The sequence below is a fragment of the Saimiri boliviensis genome, assembly GCF_048565385.1.
Source record: "Saimiri boliviensis isolate mSaiBol1 chromosome 19 unlocalized genomic scaffold, mSaiBol1.pri SUPER_19_unloc_1, whole genome shotgun sequence".
In the NCBI taxonomy this organism is placed as follows: domain Eukaryota; kingdom Metazoa; phylum Chordata; class Mammalia; order Primates; family Cebidae; genus Saimiri; species Saimiri boliviensis.
The window spans coordinates 633874-650822 of NW_027412502.1; the positions used below are offsets into that span (position 1 = coordinate 633874).

The 16949-nt window shown below is 41.2% G+C and overlaps 1 long non-coding RNA gene across 8 annotated transcripts in view; it reads right to left on the bottom strand.

Annotated features, from left to right (window-relative positions):
- The window catches only part of LOC141583200 (uncharacterized), a 37075-nt gene that overhangs the window by 17989 nt on the left and 2137 nt on the right, over nt 1–16949 (bottom strand). For 5 of the 8 annotated variants that reach the window (XR_012515912.1, XR_012515908.1, XR_012515906.1 and 2 more), the window contains exons 2-6: nt 15736–15849; nt 10923–11033; nt 5938–5972; nt 4819–4906; nt 2194–2301 (exon numbers count right to left, since the gene is read on the bottom strand). This is a non-coding gene — a long non-coding RNA (uncharacterized LOC141583200). Of the gene's footprint in view, nt 1–1574; nt 1701–2193; nt 2302–4818; nt 4907–5937; nt 5973–10922; nt 11034–15735; nt 15850–16260; nt 16483–16949 lie in introns of those variants that run through there. The other 3 variants (XR_012515911.1, XR_012515909.1, XR_012515910.1) reach the window with 3 other exon arrangements.

The following is a 16949-nucleotide window of genomic DNA, read 5'->3' on the forward strand; positions in this document are numbered from 1 at the left end:
AAAGAACCACATATTGTATCATTTGATTTACACAAAATGTCTACAATGCACAAATCCATAAAGATCTTAGGTATATATACTTATTTGTAGCTCTAACTCTCACTATGCATATAAAAATAGAGACAATTATAAACAAGAGACAAGAATAACACAGAAGAGAGAATTCTCAGATTTTTCTCAAGAACAAAAACAAAGGTTCTCTAATAATTATATATATGGACTGCAATTCTTTCTTTTTCAGATATGGTTGAGCTTCCTTGAAGAGACTACATAGTTAAGTGTGTTGATTAATACCCTGCAATGGAGATTGTATTGCTTAGGTAGAGTATCTTTAAGGTCCCATGTAATTGTTTTAAAAGGTATAAACCTTAAAAACTATTTTGAGTTTGTTTCATTTTGTCTTTTAGCCACTCAATAATAAATTTTCTGTGTATTCTTTTCCCAGTGTCGTAGAGACTAGAAGCCCAGAACATCTATTTCTTCATAATTCCTGCCAGCAGAATTTTAGATTGTATTCCACAAATACAAGGCATTAACAAAAGCATTGGAGGGGATAACAGAAGCAAGTATCACTCCTGTTCACGTGGGTGCAGCAAAGAATCACATGGGACAGGACATGCATATGACAGACATAAGGTTTTGCTAGTGACTGTGGACATTGTCTATCAAAATACTCCCACTAGTGCTGCAGAAGTCTGAGAAAATCAATGACTACTTCCCTGTTAACTAAACAATTTTCATCTTCTAGAAGTCACTGGCAGATTTCCTTGGCTTTTTCTTCCTCAGATTTTCTATAAAACAGCTATTTTATAAGAGCTGTTTCTAAATTCCTTTATTAAATATCTTTCTGTTTGCTATAGCTACAGTGCTTTCTGTCTTCATGGTCATAGCAAGACTTGTTGAGAAAAAATGTGCAAATGACATACCAATAATACAACATGTTTATAAACAGCAACTTTTAATATAATATGCTATATTTTAATTTCTTATTGGTATCATCATTGATGCCATGCTCTACTTCACATATCAAAAATATTTTAAATTGGCTATAAATATATATGCTTATATTTAATCTGTGAGAAAAAAATGAAATCATTAGCTTAAGAGCATGAATTATTGTCACTTCTAGGAATCACTTAAGGAATAACCATAATAGATTGTTGTAATAATTATGTTTTTTTAATTCACAGGTAGCCTTACTGAAGCATATTCTGACTTTTATTTTCAATGGGCTAAACAAACAAAATTTTATGTCTTGATTTTCTCACTTTCAGTTTGTAATACATATTTAATTTCCATAGTCACTGGGTAACTATAACATGGAAAACACAATATTTCTAAAATTAGCTATTTGTGTTTAATATCATTCATTAAATAAAATGTAGTTTTTAAAAGAATTGCCTCTGATGGCAGTGGTGGCCTATCTGGAGCAGCCTCTGTGGGGGTGCCAGCTGCAGTGGGGGAGGCACAGCCAGGGATGCACACTCCATGGAGCCAGCGGGAGCCAGGAACAGGTGGGAAGCCTGCCCCCTGCTGAGTTGGTAAGGCAGAAGAGCTAGGCTCAGGGACACAGCTGCAGCTGGATAGCTGCAGCTCCAGACTCAGGATCCCTGCACTCTTGGGGACCAGGAAGCGCCTCTCCCCCAAGTGGCTCAGATGTCTCTGTTCTTACTCCCTGGACTCTGCCTTTCCCTTGGCACCTGCAATAATTTTGGAGGAAAGCTGTGGTCAAGCCCGAGTGCTGTTGCAACCCAGCCAGTTGTGCACATACTAAAGACAGCACTGACAATATCCCCCACCACTGCCTTGGTGTCTTCCAGATTTGGGGTGCCAAGGAGCACAGGAGGGAGACTGGAAGGGGCTAATGGCAGCTTGGCACAGGGTTGCAAGTTCTCCTCTGTGAAAACAGAGTGGTTGAGTTGTACTGAATGCAGATGGTGGCAGGCAGACAGGTTCTTGGGCACAAAGGGTGGGTCCCTGTTGAAACTCAACCTTCAAGCCAGGGATGGGTTACCAGTTCCAGGTGGAGTCTGTGGCTTGGAGTGAGAACTTATGGTGCTTTTTTTGGCTCATCCACGGCCACCTATTGATCAATCAGCACTCAATTCCTCCCTTCTGAGCATATAAAAACCCCAGACTCAGCCAGACTCACACAGACATTGGTACTACCAGCTGCAAGAAAGAGTTACTCACTTTGGATCTCTGGTGAGCTGTTTTGTTGCTCAGTGAAGCTTCTCTCTGTCATGCTCACCTTCCAGTTTTCCACTCATTCTACTTGGACGTTGAACAAAAACTCAGGACCTGCCAAATGGTGGGACTGAAAGAGCTATAACACAAACGGGGATGAAACATGGCCCCTACTCATCACTAAAAAGAGAGAAGAGAGAAGAGCAGTGGCCCTTTTGGAAGCCTAGATCTAGGTGCTCCCCAAGCCAGGGCTGACACTCTTTGAGGCTCTGCAGTTTCTGGTGTCTCCAAGCTGCCTGGCACCCACAGTGGAAGATAATTTTAATACACCTGGTCCAGCCACAGCCTCACTGGGTGCCAGCACCTGTGCCAGGGCCTAGAGCTGCCCACTCTGCCACAGCTGGCACACCTGGCTGTGAGCAGTGGCCAGAACCCACACTGGCTTACACACACCTCACTGCTCTATGCCTTGCTCACTCTTGGCAGGCACAGAATCTGAGCTGCTAGCATGAGCCAAGCACAGCCTGCTGGGCCTAGTGGATGGAACCAGCCCCGTGACCTGAAAAGAGCTCAAGCAAAGATGCTACCAGCCACAGATGGAAAGGTGGCTGGTTCTGAGCTGGAAAAGTGACACCCTAAGGATCCTGTGACCCTTCCATCATATTTTCTACTTTGAACTCGAGAAAAAATATGTAAAATTAAAAGTCCAGTATTAAAGGTAACTGATTCCATATTTCTGTTAATATCTACAACTGTTATTTAAAATCTGTTCTAAATTTTTAAATTATACCTTGACATTGTTCAATTTTATGTTTATAATTAGGATATGCTTTAAATTATTTACTTTGGCTTTCAAGGAAATTTAAATATTACACAGAAATGTGACACTAATAAAAAACAAATATGCTTTCAGAGTAGTTTGATTATTTAGGACACAGGACTATTTAATTATTCTAGTCTCCTAGATAGCAGCTCAATATATTTTTCATACTTTACTGCACCATTCTGTGATACATAAAATGTAAAACTAAAGATATATATTAAATTGTACCTGAGACTATTTTATTTCATTTGATGTATTAATAAAAATTCAGGTTAGTGTATACATGACTATTTTAAGCAACATGAATATGTTTCCATTGTTAATGTTTTTGCAATATAATACATAAGTTGCATAGTTCTCTATGTGTACAGATATAAGTTCAATGTGAGCATTAAATGTCAAATTGTATTTTATTTAACTCATATAATTAAATTTCATGGTAAGGTGTTGAGGTATTATCTGATGATAAATATTAAAATAAATATTAAAATATTAAACAATTTTCTTTGAAAAGTGTTTAAATAATTTTTAAAAATAGCATGCTCTTCTTGTCTGTAAATGCTATGGAAATTTAAAGTTATCTTTTTATGTCTAAATGTTCAAAGACCCTCAAATTAACAATCAATTTAAAATTTGTAGTTTTCTTGAAGGTTTTAGTAGCAGGCAACTTTTATAAAATGTAGAATGTGAATTGAAGATTTATGTGTCTGTAAAACTCATTATGGAAATAGGTTCATAGTGTTCCATCAGAAAACAGCACCTGCTTTTGTTTAAGTTCTATTTTGTGAGAAAACAAATTTAATCTATTGCAGAACTAATCCAGTTACATGCATTTTGTGAAATATAATACATAAAAACAAATTATGGAAAATTTTGACTCAGATATTCCTGTTTCTGTAAAGCTTTGCCTTTCATTCTCAACCAAATATGTTGCTGATATCATGCTTATCAAAAAACATAATGTTTCATGAAGTTTGTATCTTAAAAAGAAACTTTACAATTGTTATTTTTTTTACTTTTATTTTGAAAAACATTTTATAAACTTAAGGAGATGATAATCTGAATGTAATTTACAGGATAATGCACCACATTAAAAGTAGAGGGAAGAAAGTGAAAAATATATTCAATAAACCAACTTGCAATTCTGGATTGTTCCTAAATATAGTAAGCTTTTGTAGCCAAATAAAAATTGATGGACATAACTTTTTTTAAATCAAACCCTACTCTATATAGAAATCTGAGGTTTTAGAAACTAGAGAAAACCATATATAACAGACAGAATTTTAAAGAATAAATGAGACATTTTCTTTGCGTGGCCTGAGCTATATTTAGTGTTTAAAATATGCATATGTAATATTTTCTCTTAAATTATTAATTTGCACATAGACATATACATTATACAAAAATAGGTTCAAATGTTTTTCTCAATTTAAATGAAGGACTTTTTAGGGCTAGAATAATATTTTAGATTAAATCATTGATATCTTTCTAATGACAACATGTCATACTGGTTCATTTTTAGCGTTTTGCAAACATGTTCTTTTAAAATTTTCCAAATGCACATATGAAGTAGAGATTACAATGAACCTCCATGCAACAATTTCCCAACTATCAGTGCTTTCTTCTGTAGTAACAGATGATCTACTAATCTCATCTTAACATCTATATTAGCTTTGACATTCATTCTGAAACCACAATGTGGGATAAAGTTTCCATCTCAGTTTTGAAGCAGATGAGAAAAGCATGGCCAAACCACAATGAAGCTCTTCAAGTTTCTCTGCAAAATGGTACAAATCAATTTTTCTTACTTTTTTTGGCCAAAGCCGGTTGCCAAAGGTGGCCAGGTTCAGCTCAGTAGGCGTCGAAGTCTTCTCCCTCAGTGAAGCACTGCAAGTCCTGTGGCAATGGTTGGGATGTATTAATTATTTTCCAGGGAGCATAGTGAATAAATTATAAATTTGTCAGTTGACTTGAACAAGAGTAACGTTATTTTTTGGAGTCTTCCTATCCAAGGGTATAGCATTTATTTTCAATTTGTTCAAATCCACTTTGTGTGTCTTGGGAAATTTTCTTACTTATGTAGCAAAACAACAACAACAACAACAACAACAACAACAACAAAAATGCTTTTGTTACATATACTGTTTAGATAACTTCTCATTATTATTATTATTATTATTATTATTATTATTTTGTTTTTTTGAGACAGAGTTTCACTCTTGTTACCCAGGCTGGAGTGCAATGGCATGATCTCGGCTCACTGAAACCTCTGCCTCCTGGGTTTAAGTAATTCTCCTGACTCAGCCTCCCGAGTAGCTGGGACTACAGGCTGTGCCACCATGCCCAGCTAATTTTTGTATTTTTAGTAGAGATGGGTTTTTACCATGTTGACCAGGATGATCTTGATCTCTTGACCTCGTGATCCACCCGCCTCAGCCTCCCAAAGTGCTGGGATTATAGGCATGAGCCACTGCACCTGGCCTCCTTTTTATTATGTCAGATAGAACTTATGATTGTCTTTTGAATTTAAACCATTTTTATTTTATTGTTTTTATTAACTTAATTGCAGCAGATTTTTTATAAACAACAAGCAGTGTGAGAGGCAATATAAAATGTGCAAATAAGTAAATATGTGTTCATGTTCTTAAGCAGCTCATAATTACAAAAGACATAAGATATATCTAGTTAGTGACACTTTTAATACTACTTAAAATAGTAGGTAACAAATATATAAAATGGTTTGACTATGAATGTGATTGATTTAGACATATGTTCCTCTGTGGAGCAATGTATTTAATTGAGCTAAGTAGATTAACAGTGTGTGGCTCTTTATTATTCCCTAAATACCTCTCATGAACTACAAAATAGTATTCAATAATATAAATACATATGTGAAAAAACATTTTTCTGACCAGTGGCATACTTACAGAGTTTTAAATAAATATGGGATATATACAGGATGCTGTGGAACAATAAATATTTGATTAAATTCTTTTGTCATCGAGGCTAAAATTTAATGCTAAATATTTTATTTTAAATTATCTGAAGATAAGAATTTAATAATATTGGACACTGTTAGAGTAGATCTCAATCATTGGCACTAAAATAGTTACCGCTGTCTGCTGAACTCTGAAATCTTACCAGTATTACTTTTCTTGTAAGGTACAGCTTAGGGAAGATTGGCCCCATTGCCATGCAAAGAGAGGTAAAGTGAGATTCTACTCAAAGCAACCTTGAATTTGAAACTGGGTCTTCCACTGTTTCAAAGCTGAACTGTAGGTCCAAATGTGTACATATTTGGACATCATTATCTTCATCAGAATCCTCAGGCATGTGTCCTCAAGGGCTTGTGTGTCGGCAGTACTCAGCATAAAGTTATTTCTCATTATGGCAAATTATAATTAATTTGCCAGTATATAATTCATTATCAAGATAAAGTTATTTATCATTATGGCAAGGACAAATTTAGAAGACTTACTAAATTTACTTCTTTGTTTCCCCAGCTGGAAACAGTCAATAGCTACTGATATCACCAGTGTGATACCTTGGCTGAATACCTTGGCTGTGTTAACTGCTTTGACTCAACATGCAGCAGAGGTATTGGTGTACTGCACCTCGAGATGCTGAAATATGGCTGAAGTCCAGGGTCACTGGCCCAGGCCATCCACTGAGGTCATCCCATGCGGCATCAGCCACTGGTTCCGATGAACCCACCATCACTACACTTCTCATCAATCACCAGTCACTAGACTGAGAATTGTGTGAAAGCTGGGATCCTATTTTACTCACCTCTGTGATCACGGTTCTTAGCTAAGGGCCCAGCACAGAGAGGCCTCTCAGCAGTGTTCATCCATGACTGAATAAAATTGATCAGAAACCTCCGACTCTTTCACCTACATTTCTGTTCCCTATGTCTTGTAAGGATGCTCTTTCTCTCAGAATGCTGCAAATCCCCTTCCCTAAAGAGGCGCCTGCCCTACACCATCGCGGCCCCAGGATCCTCTCCTGTGGGAGCTTGAAGGAAGACAAGCCTGTTCTGAATTTTTTTTGTTTTTGGAGGTGGAGTGTCGCTCTAGTTACCCAGGCTGGAGTGCAATGGCATGATCTCAGCTCACTGCAACCTCTGCCTCCTGGGTTCAAGCAATTCTCCTGCCTCAGCCTCCCGAGTAGCTGGGACTACAGGCGCACACCACAATACCCAGCTAATTTTTTTGTATTTTCAGTAGAAATGGTCCACCATTTCATGTTGACCAGGATAGTCTCAATCTCTTGATCTTGTGATCCACCCACCTCGGCCTCACAAAGTGCTCAGATTATAGGCGTGAGCCACTGCACCCAGCCAATCTGAAAATGTTCTCTTACACCTCCCCCTGTCATTAGGAGCAATGTCCTCTGACATACCCTCCCATCTTCCAGGCTGCCACAACACCTCAGTTGGGTAGAACTACCGTATCTTGTTGAAATGATCTGTGTGTGTTCTTCCACTCACTGGCTTGTGTTTTTTTAGAGACATTAAATACCTGAATCACAAGTGCTTAGCCAATATAAAGAAAAGTAAATAATAAATATTTATGGGAAACTTCCCTCAACTGAAGATGCAGAAGAATAGTATAAGTATCACTGTTTCATATACAAGCAAGGGACACTTACTCTGGCACCTGACCTAGGACAGAGCTGTTTGATTAAGAATGAACATCTCCAACCTTTCTCCAAGCACGGTTATTCCCTCTAACCCACACTGACCTGAAGAGCATCCACTGCTACGGCAGCCCCGAGGTCGAGGCTCCTGGGTCTGGGGTGGGGGCTCACGGTCACATCCTCCTGCTCCTGGAGTTGAAGCTGCCCCTCACTATAAACCAGCTCTGATCTACCCTATGCCTCTCTGGCCAGAGGCAGGAGATTCCCGTGGAGTAAGTTTCCCAGTCCCCACTGCTCAGCTCATGCTGCTCCTTGAGAATTTAAATGATCACAGGCAGTGCCCATTTCCCTTCAGGCTTCTGTCCCAGTTTTCCCTTATTCTCCCATTCTTTGGTTTTCATCTACCAATGGCTTGTCCTTTGGGGATTATTCTCATCCCCTAAAGCTGCTGAGTTTCTTTATTCCACCTGTTCCCTGATCTCTGGGATTCCAGTGTGTAGACTCAGCTCAGCCTTCTGCAGGAGACACACAGAGTCAGGTCTCAGCTGAAGGTCCCAGGCAGTATTGAAAACCATCTCAATTCCTCAGAGATGCAGAGAAAACAGAGCAGGAAGTGACCTCGGAGAGGTACAAAAAGCCCCTACCTTGCCGATGAGGAACCTGAAGCCCAGAAAGACTGAGACTCTCCCAGGCTCCCTCCCTCACCACTTGGTGGCAGCAGATCCCACACAAGCCTTGGCCTAACCCTCCCTGTGCAGAGCAGGTAACTCACCCTCCAGAAGCTCACTGCTGCCGTTCAGAAAACTTTAGATGAAAAACAGCAATGTCCACTGTGATAACAAAAAGAGTAAAAGCCCCTTTCTTTGGACAAACCCTTTATCACAGTTCTATAGTCCTGGTGTTTATACTCAGTCAGCTGTCATTCACTAGCTGCTAGATTGGGGCAGGGAGCACGTAGGATTGAATAGCGTTTCACACAACCCTGCTTTCCCGGCCTGGGCTCTCAGCTCCTCCATTCTTCTTCAGAAACTTTCTTCTGCTCTAACTGCTGGAGAGTCTAGGCCCTCATGTGAGTCATTTCTCCATGAAGATCCCTGTTATTTTCTTCCTCTCCTGGAGATAGAGAGGGCAGAGATTGGTTCTGGGACTCCACAGTCTTAGGTTTTCTCCTAAGCCAGCCAGGGCAGCTGAAAGGAATCATGACTGCGAGAGGTCAGGACAGTGAAGAGGAGCACGGGCTCACAAGGACAGCCCCTCGTGGAGACGGTCAGGACTGTGACACCAGCAATATCTGACCAATTCTGCTGGGATGATGCAACAAGGATTAAGTGGAGGATGCCGCCATGAGGAGAAAGGGGAAGAACCAAAAGAGTGGGGGAAGAAGAAAAATAAAATGTTTTCAATAATGATAGAAAAATATGCAGAGCCCAGAGACAAAGCCCCCTGTCACGGAGGGTTAGTTCCAGGCTGAGGAGCCCAATCAAGAAATTCCTGCTGGACTTTGCTCAGCCCCGTTTCAAAATGGTTTTGGATCAGTGACTTTGTTCCCTCCACTTTCCCTCTTTTTGAACAAGAATCACTAGCGTCGTTACTCTGTGACTGTCCCACCAGTGCACATTGAGGACAGATAAGCTGTTTGTTCAGTTTCACAGGTCAACAGAGGTAAGGGAATTATATCAAGGATCTGTATTTGGGCCAGGCACGGTGGCTCATGCCTGTAATCCTAGCACTTTGAGAGGCCTAGGGGGATGGATCCCCTGAGGGCAGGAGTTTCAGACTAGCCTGGTTAACAGGGCAAAACCCCTTCTCTACTAAAAATACAAAACAATTAGCTGAATCCAGTGGTGCATGCCTGTAATCTCAGCTACTCAAGAGGCTGAGGCAGGAGAATCGCTTGAACCCAGGAGGCAGAAGTGGCAGTAAGCCAAGATCACACCCCTGCACTCCAGCATAGGTCACAGACCAAGACTCACTTTCAAAAACAAAAACAAAAAAGAATCCGTACTTAATGGACACCCTCAGAAGCCTCATTCACACTTGTGTAGATGATTTAAATGAGATTTTAAACTTTTGATCAGATTAGAGCTACATGACATTTTTCACTTTGAACTAATGCATTCATGACACGAAACTTGGAAACCTTAGGTGAAAGGGTGAATGTATTTTGCATCTGTGAGGGATGTGAATGTCTGGGGAATAGAAGTTAAACTGTGATAGGCAGAATTTCTAAAATGGTCTCCAAACATGCTGTACCCTTAACTCTGGAACCTGTTAAGCTGATAAGACATTCCTGTGATTACATTGTTACATGGCAGTCATATGACTTTAAAGAGTGATATGGTTTGGCTCTGTGTCCCCACCGAAATATCATGTTGAATTATAATCCTGAGTGTTAGAGGTGGGACCTGGCAGGAGGTTATTGGATCATGGGGAAGGTTTCTAATGGCTCAGCACCATCCCCCAAGTGCCATTGCATGAGAGTTTTCATGAGATCTAGTTGCTTAAAAGTATGTAGCACTTCCCCCCGCTCCTCTCTCTCTCTCTCTCCCATTGGCCATGTGAAGATCGTGACTGCTTCCACTTCCACCATGATTGTAAGTTTCCTGAGGCCTCCCCAGAAGCAGAAGCCTGCACAGCCCACAGAACCATGATCTGATTAAACTTCTTTCTTTATAAATCACCCAGGTCATTAATTATACACTGCAAGAACAGACTAATACAAAGGCTGTGCTTTCCTGAGTGCACCAGATCTAATCACATCACTCCCTCAGTGTCAGAGATTTCTCTAGTGGGTAGGAAAAGAAAAAGTCAGAGAGAGGATAGGAGCTGCAGAAGAATTCCATGGGCTGTTGTTGGTTGGAAGATGGGAAAAGTGAGAAAGAATGCAGGTGGCCTCTGGAGTCAGGGTGTCTCCTGGCTGAGAGCCAGGAGCACTGAAAAAGGGATCTCAGTCCTCCACCCACAAGAAGAGGAATTCTGCCGATACATCTGTAGTAAACTTGGAAGAGTAGCCTGATCTCTGGATGAAAAACACAAGGCAGCCCATAACTGGATTTCAGCCTCCTAAGACCCTGATCAGAGAACCCAATCTTTCCTGATTTCTGTGGTTTCAAACCACTAACTTGTTATAATGCGTTAATAGGTAGCAACAGAAAACTAGTTACAGGTGCCTATCTGTACTCTTTTTATATTTTCACATACATGTATGCTAATCCCTATAGGCACAAAAAAGAAAAAAAAAAAGCAAGGGACTACATTAAAATGTTATACTTACCTTTGTGGGAGCACTGTAAGGGCTGTTCCAGAGCCCTTGCAACTAGAAGAAGATAATGAAGGGCATTTCAGGCAGGTGAGAAGTGTCTTTTCCATGTTACCAATCCAAATTCTGAAAGAAAAAAAAGATGGTAAAATATTTAACTCCCAGCCAGGTGTGGTGGCTCATGCATGTAATTCCAGTATTTTGGGAGGCTAAGGTGCGTGGATCACCTGAGGTTTGTAGTTGGAGAGCAGCCTGACCAACATGGAGAAACTCTTTGTCTACTAAAAATACAAAATTAGCCGGGTGTGGTGCTGCATGCCTGTAATCCCAGCCAACTCGAAAGGCTGAGGCACAAGAATCACTTGCACCCTAGAGGTAGAAGTTGCAGTTAGCTGAGATATTGCACATAGCACTCCAGCATGAAGGCTCATGCCTCCAATCCCAACACTTTGGGAGGCTGAGGAGGGCAGATCACCTGAGGTTGGGAGTTCAAGACCAGCCTTACCGACATGGAGAAACCCTGTCTCCACTAAAAATAGAAAATTAGCTTGGCATGGTGCTGCATGCCTGTAATCCCAGGTACTCAGGAGGCTGAGGCAGGAGCATTGCTTGAACCCAGGAGGCAGAGGTTGCAGTGAGCTGAGATCATGCCATTGCACTCCAGCCAGCACAACAAGAGTGAAACTCCAGCTCAAAAACAAACAAACGTAACTCTGCATAACATTATCTGCAAATTCATCATCTACATTTCTAATAGAAGGATTTTTTTTTAGCGCTTTCACTGGACAAGGTTTGATTGCAACTATCTGCTACCAGCATAGACGAACCAATTCAAGGAGAGCAATAAATAGGACTAACTACTAAGTTCCCATAAAGAAAGTCCTTAAGAATAAAATCTTTCCTCTAGTTGACACAAGATTAAGACAATGGTCCATTACATAAAATCCCAATCTAATAAAAGCTGAAATGTAATGTTGTCTGTTTCCCAAATTTTAATTTTGTTCAGGCTCTGTCATGGTGACCAGGGATTGGAAAATGACTGCAAAGAGCCTCTGGGGAATCTGGGGAGGGAAGAAAAGTAGTCTGTATTCTAAGAGGGGACTGAGGTGATGGCTACAAAATTCTACATATCTACGGAAATTATTCAATTCTACATTTGTGATTACTGACTTTCATTACAAGTAACTTGTTCAATAAAATTTCTGGTTTCTACTCCAACCTGCAAGGAGCCAGGAGGTCACCACTTGTCCTTACAACAAGAAAAAAGCTGAACAAACTGAAAATTATCAAATCTTATTAGCGGGCCTAGAAGAGAGGTCACAGGGCAAATTGCCATGCTGAAAACAAGACAGACAGGCAAATACAAGGAACAGAAGCTGCTGAAGCCAGCACTTAAATGGTACTGACAGATTACTAGAAGCTGAGGGTGGCCTGCCTTGAGCATTCAAAACTCCTTGGGGCCCAGATTTAGTGGGGATCTCACATTTTTCTAAGTTTTATCACCTGGAGCCCAACCAGGTTCTCATAGTAAAGATCAGAAGAAAAATGCCCACAGAACTGACACTGCCGACTTCAGCACTAATTATAAAGCTACAGTAACCAAACAGTGTGGAAATTGGTGAAGAAAGAAAAAAGCAGACAAATAGGTCACTAGAAAAGAACACAGAGCTCGGAAATAGACTAACCTTTGAGAAAGGCACAAAGGCAATTTAACAGGCAAAGGATAGTCTTTTCAACAAATGGTGCTAGAATGACTAGATATCCACATGTAAAAAATAAATAAATCTAGACACAGATTTTACACCTTTCACAAAATGGATCTTACACTTCAATGCAAGGTACAAAACTGTAAGACTCCTAGAGGATAACATAGGGGAACATCTAGGTGACCTTGGGCATAGTGATGACTTCTCAGATACAATGTCAAAAGCACAACCCAGGAAAGAAAAAATTGATCAGTTGGACTTCATTAAAATTAAAAACTTCTGCTCTGGGAAAGGCATTGTTAAGAAAATGAATAAACAAGTGATAAACTGGGAAAAAATATTGGCAAAATACAGCTCTGATGAAAGACTGGTGTCCAAAGTACATAAAGGACTCTTAAAACTCAATAATAATAAAGCAAACAACCCAATTTAAAAATGGGCAGAAGATCTGGATACTCCACCAGAAAAGACATACGGATGGCAAATAAGCATATGAAAAAGATGCTCAAAATCATGTGTCACTAGGAAATTGCATATTAAACCAAAGAGATGCCACTACACTATAATATATACCTAATAGAATGGCTCAAATCCAAACAAGTGACAATACCAAAGGCTGCCAAAGTTGCAGAGAGGCGGGAACTCTCATTCACTGCTAGTGGAAATGCCAAATGCTAGTCACTTTGGAAAACAGTTTGGCAGGTGTTTTTGTTTTGTTTTGTTTTGGTTTTGTTTTTGTTTTTTGCAAAGCTAAAAATAGCCTTGCCACATAATCCTGCAAATAGCAGTTTTAGGTATTTACCACAGTAATGTGAAAACATGTTCACTCAAAAACTTGCATCCAGGTATTTACAACAGTTTTCTCATACTTGTCAAAAACTGGAAATAACCAAAATGTCCTTTACTAAGTTAATGGCTAAACAAACTGTGGTATATCTGTGCAACAGAATATGATTCCGTTATAAAAAGAAATGAGCTATCAGGCCATGAAAAGACATGGAGGAACTTTAAATACATAATGCTAGGAAGAAACGAGTCTAAAAACTCTACACACTGTATGATTCCAACACTAGGACATTCCAGGAGAGTCAAAATGGTAGAGATAGTGAAATGATCAGTGATTGCCAAACGTGGAGGAGGGATGAATTGGTTGAACACAAGGAGGTTTTCAGCAGTGAAACTCTTCTGTGTGATACTGTACTGAGGATTCATGACACTAGGTAATTGTGAAAACCCACAGAACTATAAAACTCAAAGAATGAACCCTAACGTAAACTATGGAGTTTAGTTAATAATAACATACCAATATTGATTGATCAATTGTAAACATCTATCACACTAATGCAAGATACTAATGATAGAGGAAATTGTGTTCTAGAGGACAAGAGAGAATAGGGGAATTCCCTGTGCTATCAGCTCAATTTATCTGTAAACCTAAAAGTACTCTAAAAAATAATATCTATTAAATTTTATTAAAATTCTGACATGACAGCCTCAAATCAAAATGTTGGTGGCATCCTGTTACTGTGTGGTTAATAATGGGCATTGGGGTGGATCAACCTGGAGTCAGAACGGTCAGAGATAGCAATGCCTGTGCCTTCAACCTCTGGCTCTGCGGGTGTCCCTGGAATCCAGAGAGCAGATCAGTTGGCTTGAGACAGCCTCAGTGCTCCAGATAGTGCAGGCTTCTGGTAAGGACAGGGAAAAATCATCTCAGGGCAGTAATATGGCTGACATAGATTTTATTTTGGACGTGGGTGAATCTTGAAGTCTAAAAAGTATTTAACTTAGAAGACAGATACTCTCTGTTCATGATGTTAAGAACAAATTTAGAATTGTTAAACCTACATCTTTATTTCCCTAGCTGGCCAGGACCTCATCAGTAGCTACTGATGTCACTAGTGTCCTCTGATCACCTTGGCAGTGATAACTGTTTTGACCCAACAGAAAACTGAGGTGTTGCTTGTACCTAAGATGCTGACACCTGGCAGAAATCCAGGGTCACTGTCCCAGAGCAAGCCAGCCAGCTGTTGATTAACAACCAGAAGGGGGACCCGGTCATCCACTGAGGTCATCTCCATGCAGCATGAGCCACTTGCTCTAATGAAGCCACCATCACTACATTTCTCATAACTTGCTATTCACTAGACTGAGAGTTCTGTGAAAGCTGGGATCATATCTACTCATCTCTGTGTTCATGATTCCCAGCTTAGGGTCTGCCACTAAGGAAGGTCTCAGCAGTGTTCACTGAAGATAGGATAAAACTGACTATAGATATCCAATCCAATCACCAACAATCCTCTCCAAAATGTCCTACCAGGGACGCTATAATTTCTCCCAAGATGCAGCAAGCCCCCTTCCTACACCTGTAGACCCCTGCTCTACACCAGTCACATCCCAGGATCTTCTGTGGGACACTGGAGGAAAAACGGGACTACTCTGAAGAATTCCTCTTACGGTTCCCCTTGTCATTAGGAGCAATGTCTTCACCTACACTCCCAACCTCTGGGCTGCCATGACACACCACTTTCAGAGAACTACTATATTTTCTTGAAATCATGTCATTGTGTTCTTTCTCTCATGAGCTTGAGTTGCTTGGGGAAACACTACTATTTGAACCCCAAGTACACCCAGTAAATACTCATATCATATAGAGACCTTCCTCAACTGAAAGTGCAGAGGAATAGTGTAAGTATCACTGCTTCATATACTGGCAAGAAATACTTACTCTGGCACCTGACCTAGGGCAGAGCTGTTTAATGTAAGAATAGACATCTCCAACCCTTCTCCAAGCATGGTTCTTCTCTAACCCACACTGACCTGAACAGCATCCACTGCTATGGCAGCCCGGAGGTCGAGGCTCCTAGGTCTGGGGTGGGGCTCAGGGTCAAATCCTCCCCCTCTTGGAGTTGGTGCTGCCTCTCACTATAAACCAGCTCTGATCCCCCCTTTGGCTCTTCCTCACCAGGGTCAGAAGACTCCTGTGGATTAAGTGTCTTGCCCAGTTCCCGCTGCTCAGCTTGCGCTGCCCCTCGACTGGTTGAATGATCACAGGCCCATTGCCCATTCCCCTGAGGCTTCTGGCCCAGTTTGTCCTTATTCTCCCCTGCTTTGTTTCTCACCTGTTCTAGCGCTGACTTGTCCTTTACAGGTTCTTCTCTTTTCCAAAACCTGCTGACTTTCTTCCATCTGTTCCCTCAGTTCTCAGCTTCCCAGGTGTGAACTCAGCTCAGGCTCTGAAGGAGAAACACAGGGGCCAGAGTCAGGAGTCAGACCCAGAGAGGTCAGAGGCAGGTTAGAGGTCCAGGCAGTGTTAAAGACCATCTCAGTCCCTCAAGGACTCAGAGAAAACTAAGCAGGAAGGGACCTCAGAGAGGTACAATTAGCACCTACTTTACTGATGAGAAAACTCAAGTGCAGAAAGACTAAGACTCTCCCAGCCTCCCTCATCACCCAGTGGCAGCAGATATACCACGAAAGCCTTGGCCTCACCCTCCCTGTGCAAAGCAGGTAACTCATCCTCCAGAAACTCGCTGCTGCCTTTCAGAAAACTTTAGATCAAATACAGCAATTTCACCTTGCAAACAGAGTAAAAGGGTCTTTCCTTGGACAATTCTTTATCATGGTTCTGTAGGCCTATTACTTACTCCCAGTCCGTTGTCATTCACTGGCTAGCAGTTTGGGGCAGGGAGCATGTGAGGATTAAACAGTGGTTAACACAACCCTGCTTTCCCAGTCTGGGCGTTCAGCTACTCCATGCTTCCTCAGGGAGTTTCCTCTGCTGTAACTGCTGGAGAGTCCAGGCCCTCATGTGGGTCATTTCTCCATGAAGATCCCTGTTATTTTCTTCCTCTCCTGGAGATAGAGAGGGCAGAGAATGGCTCTGGGACTCCATAGTCTTAGGTTTTCTCCTAAGCCAGCCAGGGCAGCTGAAAGCAATCATGACTGAGAGAGGTTAGGACAGTGAAGACGATCTCAGAGGAGCACGGGCTCACAAGGACAGCCCCTTGTGGAGACAGTCAGGACCGTGACATGGGCACTATCTGACCAATTCTGCTGGGGGCGATGGACCAAGGATTAAGCAGAGGATGCTGCCATGAGGAGAAAGGGGAAGAACCAAAGGAGTAGGGGAAAATATGATAGACAATAATGGTTTCAAGAAATGCAGAGCAAAGATCCCAGAAGCAAAGTCCCACAGGATGGAGGGTCAGTCTCAGGCTGTGGATCCTACTTAAGTACCTCCTGCTGGATTTTGCCCAGCTCCATTTCCAAACTATTTTGGATTGGTGACTTTTTTCTCCCTTCCATGTTCCTTCTTTTTGAACTAGAATCACTG